At 38.2% G+C, this 7,203-nt stretch overlaps 1 pseudogene; it reads right to left on the minus strand.

The window, feature by feature from the left end:
• Nucleotides 1-4,608: 4,608 nt before the first annotated feature.
• On the minus strand, nucleotides 4,609-6,309 carry LOC133258823 (olfactory receptor 4C15-like; annotated as a pseudogene).
• Between the last annotated feature and the right edge of the window lie 894 nt (nucleotides 6,310-7,203).

Below are 7,203 nucleotides of genomic sequence, written 5' to 3' on the forward strand. Positions count from 1 at the left end.
ACTCTATCAATTTTAAACTCCTGTTTCCGTTTTAGTCAAGCATGCCTTTAAAATTTAATGTCAAATGAAACACATTTTAATGTGAATTTTAATGTACACTTCCTCTTTCTGATTAATCATCAGTTATTTAGTGATCAATAACACCATCAACTCAGTCATCAAATGTGTACTGAGAACCTACTCATATTTGGAGTCAACTTATAGAGCATGAAAAGACGTCTTCAACCTCCTCACACTGACATTGGAGGGATACCATTTCTCTATGTAAGATTCTTAATCATTGAAAAACTACACACAACTCTGCAATAATACCAAATGAATTTTAACTCCATATCAGAAAGATCCTAGAAAATAAGTTGATTGGTAGTTAAAGGTTTAAACATGGGAAATAAGTGAAATTATGGCTTTAATTGAGTTAAACTGCAATTTCCAACAAAGTTTTCTGAAAATTAAATATTCAAAAAGTTTATAAAGGGTTTCTCTAAGTAAGATAAATATATCAGTATCAGTAAATCAAACTATTTGACTCTAGTAAAGTTACACATCTAAATACAATTAGGTTTTCCTTGCAGTTGAGCTAAAATAATATTAGTTCACTATGAGAAATTAGAAATACCACAGTAATTACAAACTTTGATTGGAAGTTGAAATTTTCTCTGCTGATTATGAAAAAAAAAGAAAAGAAATCAGTGATTATTTAATTTTAATACATTAGGTTTCCAGTAGGGGATAAAACAAAAGAGAGGGAGCCCTTTGCTGTGAGAAGAGGAGGAGTTAGGATAGAAGAGTGATTAAATATTTTTGGAAAGGGAAGATGCATTGCTTCAGGAAAAATAGATGCTCCCATCATTAAAAACTGCACTCTTATTAAATCCAAACGTTTTAAGAGACAAATTCTGGGTAGGTCACAGGCAACCATGATTCCAGTTCAACTAATTCTATTCTTTTTTTAAGTAAGCAAAGAGAAGGTTTGGGACATAAAAACAGGTAAGCATCATTGAAGGATGTATTCAGTAGTTTAAATCAATTCTACCTGAGAATTTTATTATTGAATTCAGCCATTATCTCCAAACTTTTCTGGACCACCCTGCCTTTTTGATTTGGGAGGGCATCATGGTAGTAGAAGGTCTTTTCCCTTCCTTGATCCTTACATTTTACTTTTACCTACTGGACTGTTAACCAACTCAAATACATTTGGATATTTGGTGCCAATTTTTTCCCATTCTTCCTAAGTTAAATAACCATCTGCTTCTATCTCCTATGTTCCATATATATGTGTATGTGTATATATATATATATGTGTATATATATATATATATATATATATATATATATATATATATATATGATTGAATAAGGCAATCCAGGATTAAATATTATTCTTTTTCCATAATCTTATCATTCAAACAAGTTTTTGCTTGTGCTATTTCATTTGACGTACATTTTTTTTGCAAGGTAACTGGATTGGCCATGTGATTCATCCATTTCTAGTTACAAAGCATGATCTGTGATACAGAGTGTTTTAATTAAGACACTTAGGCTAGAACTAGAAAGGGATGTTATTACATAGCCTCTCTGTCAGCATTCACCCTACATCTAATATAAAAAATCAAATTCTAATCATCACATAGATTTAATCTTAGAAAAGAAAAATCATGAGTCATGAGAGAAGGATGGCAATTGGTATCTCAAATTTCTGTCCAGACTCCAAAACCAAGTGCATTAAACTGCATGCTGAGGCTAATATTAAAGCAAAAAATAAAAATAAAGATCTAACTGGATAGTAGTGAAGAGGAGGAAAGAAGCAGACTAATGCAGTCAGAACAGGAGAGAGGAGTGAGCAGGTACAGGGAAAGAGTCGGGGATGGGATATAGAAAGACATAGAGTGAGAAGGAGAGAAAACATCTTAGAGAAAGTCATTTTATCTGAGATTTCATCCCACAGTTCAGCTTCTTTCTTCCTGAACAACCATGCCATCACTTACCCCAATTAAAGAGAGAGTGTTGTTGTGTGTCATCGCAAGGATTGTCAAGGATCCTGAAAACCCAGGTGTGTAGAAAGTGGAGCCCAATTTCATACTCTGTCTCAGAAGCATCAGGACTGACCATAGACTTTAAACCAGGAGCTCACCAAGAGAGAAATTTCTGCCAAGCTGACCTTCATTCCATGGTTTGCATCCTCTGTGAGCAGAGGTGCCTTTGAGAGGTAGTTCAGCCATGTGCTGAGTCCAGGGAAGGCCTAGGAAGCCTGAACCACCATAATTCTTCATTGGTAGAAACACTCCCCAAGAGCTCTGTCATTTATTGGAAGACACACTGAATATAGATTCCAAGAGATCAGTGTTTAGGGCTCAGATTGTAAAGAATCTGCCTGCAATACAGGAGACCTGGGTTCAATCCCTGGGTTGGGAAGATCCCTTGGAAGAGTGCAACACCCTCCAGTATTGTCGCCTGGAGAATCTCATTGACAGAGGAGCCCGGCAGGCTATGGTCCATGGGGTCACAAAGAGTCAGACATAACTGAAAGACTAAGAACAGCACAGAAGAAAATATTTCAGACAGATTGAGAAACTTACCTCTTTTCTTACAACCAGATGACTTCCAACAGTGTATTTTTCATATCTTCAACTTTTATTTACTTAGAAGGTCAATTATGTGAAGCTTAAATAAAATACACAAACTATACTTCATTGAGATTTATCATTGCCTTCTATCACAAGTGATGATGGGATGTAAAGAGTTTATGGAGAAAGGGAACTCTTCATGTAGCCATAATTTACACAGCTCCTTCCTGGAAACACTGGGTCAGACAGAACAGCAAGGTCTGTATTGGAGCAGAGAGAATGCTCTGAAAATGGAGTGAATGTCTTAATTCAGTTCTTGGAAACTTAATTATTCCTACACTCTGAGACATAAATGCCTCTGTGGCCAGCTTCCTTCCCACTGTATCTCTCTCTCTCTCTCTCTCTCTCTCTCTCTCTCTCTCTCTCTCTCTCTGTGTGTGTGTGTGTGTGTGTGTGTGTGTGAAAAATCATGAGGCTAAGTGTTTTATTTTTACTGGATATTTATAGAAATTCACACAAGAGTTTGCAAATGCTTAAGGTAGGCTTTAAGCCTCAGGAGCTCCAAGGAAACTATTTCTTCCAAACCAGTCCCAAGTGATATGCAATGAGCTACCTTGCTCAAAGCCCAAGGGCAAAATCAAGCCTTGGGGACAACTGGTTAAACTTCAACTCATATGACTTGATTTGAGGTAATTTTGTTCGCTTCTGCATAAACTTTGCTTAACTCCATCTCTTCTAGAGGCCTGGAAGTCTTTGAAGGCAGTTGAAAGCCTGTAGATGAAATATGTGTGGTTAACTACTCTTGTTTGTATTATATCAACTTGTGAACTGGTTTCCCTAGTGGCTCAGATGGTAAAGCATCTGCCTGCAATGTGGGAGAGCAGGGTTCAATCCCTTGGTCGGGAAGACCCCTAGAGAAGGAAATGGCAAGCGACCCCAGTACCCTTGCCTGGAAAAGCCCATGGACAGAGGAGCCTGGTAGGCAACAGTCCATGGGGTCACAAAAGGGTTGGATATGACTGAGCGACAGCACTTTCACTTTCAAAGTGTGAATTACAGTTATCATCTATATCAAAGGGCTAATGTGAGCAATAATTACAGTTCTTTGGCAAATCTGAAACATTAATATGTTAATGTTTTTCTTTCTATTGTTTATTAATTTACTTTTTAAATAGAGTTGATTTACAATGTTTTGTTAATTTCAGTTGTACAGCAGATACATTAGGTTGGGCAAAAAGTTTACTAAAGAGATTAGTAAAACCTAATCTCTAAGACAATTTTGTCTTCCCTCCAGAAATATTTCCCAAAATATCAAATGAATAGCAAGAAGTGATTCTTTTAGTAATTTTTTTCATTCTTTTTTTTACTTTTAGATTGTAAGTAAGCATAAAATTCAAGTCTTCTTAATTTTCATTTGAGGATATTGAATTGCCAAATCAGAGTTCATAAGTGATCTAAGAATGAAATGAAAACGAAATTATTTCCTACAATTTATGCTATTTTTTATCATATTACATTACTTACTGTTCAGTTCAGTTCAGTTGCTCAGTCGTGTCTGACTCTTTGCAACCCCATGAACCGCAGCACACCAGGCCTCCCTGTCCATCACCAACTCCCGGAGTCCACCCAAACCCATGTTCATCGAGTCGGTGATGCCATCCAATCATCTCATCCTCTGTTGTCCCCTTCTCCTCCTGCCCTCAATCTTTCCCAGCATCAAGGTCTTTTCAAATGAGTCAGCTCTTCGCATCAGGTGGCCAAAGTACTGGAGTTCAAGCTTCAACATCAGTCCCTCTAATGAACACCCAGGACTAATTGCCTTTAGGATGGACCGGTTGGATCTCCTTGCAGTCCAAGGGACTCTCAAGAGTCTTCTCCAACACCACAGTTCAAAAACATCAATTCTTCTGGACTCAGCTAGTCCAACTCTCATATCCATACATCACTGGAAAAACCATAGCCTTAACTAGATGGACCTTTGCTGAAAAAGTGATGTCTCTGCTTTTTAATGTGCTGTCTAGCTTGGTCATAACTTTCCTTCCAAGGAGTAAGCATCTTTTAATTTCATGGCTGCAATCGCCATCTGCAGTGATTTTGGAGCCTGGAAAAATAAAGTCAGGCGCTGTTTCCACTGTTTCCCCATCTATTTGCCATGAAGTGATGGGGCCAGATGCCATGATTTTAGTTTTCTGAATGTTGAGCTTTAAGCGAACTTTCTTTATCATATTACATTACTTACTGTTCAGTTCAGTAAGTTCTCTCTCAGTTCAGTTCAGTTCACTCTCCTCTTTCATTTTCATCAAGAGTCTCTTTAGTTCTTCTTCACTTTCTGCCATAAAGGTGGTGTCATCTGCATGTCTGAGGTTATTGATATTTCTCTGAGCAACCTTGATTTCAGCTTGTACTTCCTCCAGCCCAGCGTTTCTCATGATGTACTCTGCATATAAGTTAAATAAGCAGGGTGACAGTATACAGCCTTGACATACTCCTTTTCCAATTTGGAACCAGTCTGTTGTTCCATGTCCAGTTCTAACTGTTGATTCCTGACCTGCATACAGGTTTCTCAAGAGGCAGGTCAGGTGGTCTGGTATTCCCATCTCTTTCATAATTTTCCACAGTTTATTGTGATCCACACAGTCAACCCCTGTCAAATAATGCTCATCCATATAAAATTTTTGTCTGATATGAAATTTTGAATTTTTTATTCAACCTTAAATGTTTTATTTTTCATTAGAAACCATCATTATCCTATTCCACACTTTCCTCATGGCACTTTTCACTTCTTTGTTCCTCAAAGTGTAAATCAAAGGATTGAACAAGGGAGTTAAGATGGTATAAAATATGGCTACCATTTTGTCAAAGGAGAAAGAATATGGAGGTCATACATACATAAATATGCACGGGATAAAGAACAAAACCACAACAGCAATGTGAGATCCTTCTGTGGAGAGGGCTTTCTGCTGCCCTTTGGAGCTATGGGTTCTCAGAGACAGCAAGATGACCCCATAGGAGACAAGCAACAAGGAGAAGATTAGGATGCAGATAAACCCACTGTTGGTGACTATCAAAAGGCCAAAAATGTGAGTGTCAGTGCAGGCAAGCTCCAGCAATGGGTACAAGTCACACATGAAGTGATAGATGACATTAGGGCCACAAAAGGGCAGCTGGAAAGTGAAGATAATATGTATCATTGAATGAACAAAGCCCCCTGTCCAGGCTACCATCAGAAAGGCACAGAGTCTGTGGTTCATGATAGAAGAATAGTGCAAGTGCTTGCAGATGGCCACATAATGGTCATAGGCCATGGCACTGAGGACAATCACCTCCACCCCAGCAAAGAAGTGTTCAGCAAAGAGCTGGGTCATGCAGCCTTCGAAGGAAATAGTTTTCCTCCAAAGGAGAGAGTCCACAATCATCTTTGGGACAATGATGAAGGTGAAGCATGCATCCAGGAAGGACAGAAAAGCCAGGAAGAAGTACATGGGGGAGCCCCGGAGTGCTGGGCTGCTACTGATGGTCACCACAATTAACAAGTTGCCCCCAACAGTTCAATGTAAAAGAACAAAAATACAACAAATATTATTTTCTGCATGGTTGGATTCTGTGAAAGCCCCAGGAGGACAAACTCAGTTACAAAGCTTTGGTTTTGCATAATTTCCAAGGAAAAGGTGAAAGGTACCACAGTGAGCATGTAGAATCTACAGTTAGAAGAAAGACAAATGTGCCTCAGACCAGATTTGAGAGTCATCATAGTTATCAACAAATTGGTGCATCCATGTGAAAAATTGACTTATGTTCTTGTGCTTGCTTTTTCATTAAGAATGCAAAGCTAGAAATTTGTTGAAGGTGGTAGGGGGATACCAGGAAGAATTGAAGTTTAGATAAACTGTTAAATGTTTTAAGATACAGCTTCAATGTAAGAGAAGGGTAGGGATCCACCTGGGGTGGGGGTAAGAAATAGTTGTTATCTCAACTGCCAACTCTGGTCATATGTTAATAGTAGTGGGTTCCTGGAGTGAATTGTGAGAAGAATTCTGAAGCCCAATCCATGTTCTGAGGAAAGGAAAAGAGCAGTTTATTGGTCATGCCTGCCATGTGCATGGGTGGGAGAAGGGGGAGTTGCATGCCATCCACGATCAGGTGACTTCCTTATCTACAGATAGAAGGAGAAATAAACCTGAAGAAGTTCTTGGATCATGGCTATACTCCTAGTTATTTCTTTAAAATCTAGAAAAAAACTGAGACTTTAAAATCAACTAATTCATTCTTCAAAAAAAAAAAAAAAAAGAAAGAAAGAAAGATCATTGGGAACACACCTTGCTGTAGACTAATACATAATAAATATCCATGTGTTAAGTTGGCTTTCTTTTCACTCATTATTTAAAAATGAGAAGCTGGCAAAAATAAGTAATACCTACTAATATGTACTGTTATGATGACTAGGTTAAATAATGCAAGGAAGCAGTTTTTCAGAGTTAAGTGGCTAGGAAACAGTCCACGTTAGATCTTAATTCCCAGTTTTACTGGTAGGAAGTCCATGCTTAAAGAAATAAAATTAAAGAAATAACAGATGCTGGCTCTGGAGTTTTAACCCAGAACCTCTGACTCCAGCATGAAAGTGACTGACTCTACAGGGAAA

Source organism: Bos javanicus, chromosome 13 (assembly GCF_032452875.1).
Source record: "Bos javanicus breed banteng chromosome 13, ARS-OSU_banteng_1.0, whole genome shotgun sequence".
Taxonomy (NCBI): Eukaryota; Metazoa; Chordata; class Mammalia; order Artiodactyla; family Bovidae; genus Bos; species Bos javanicus.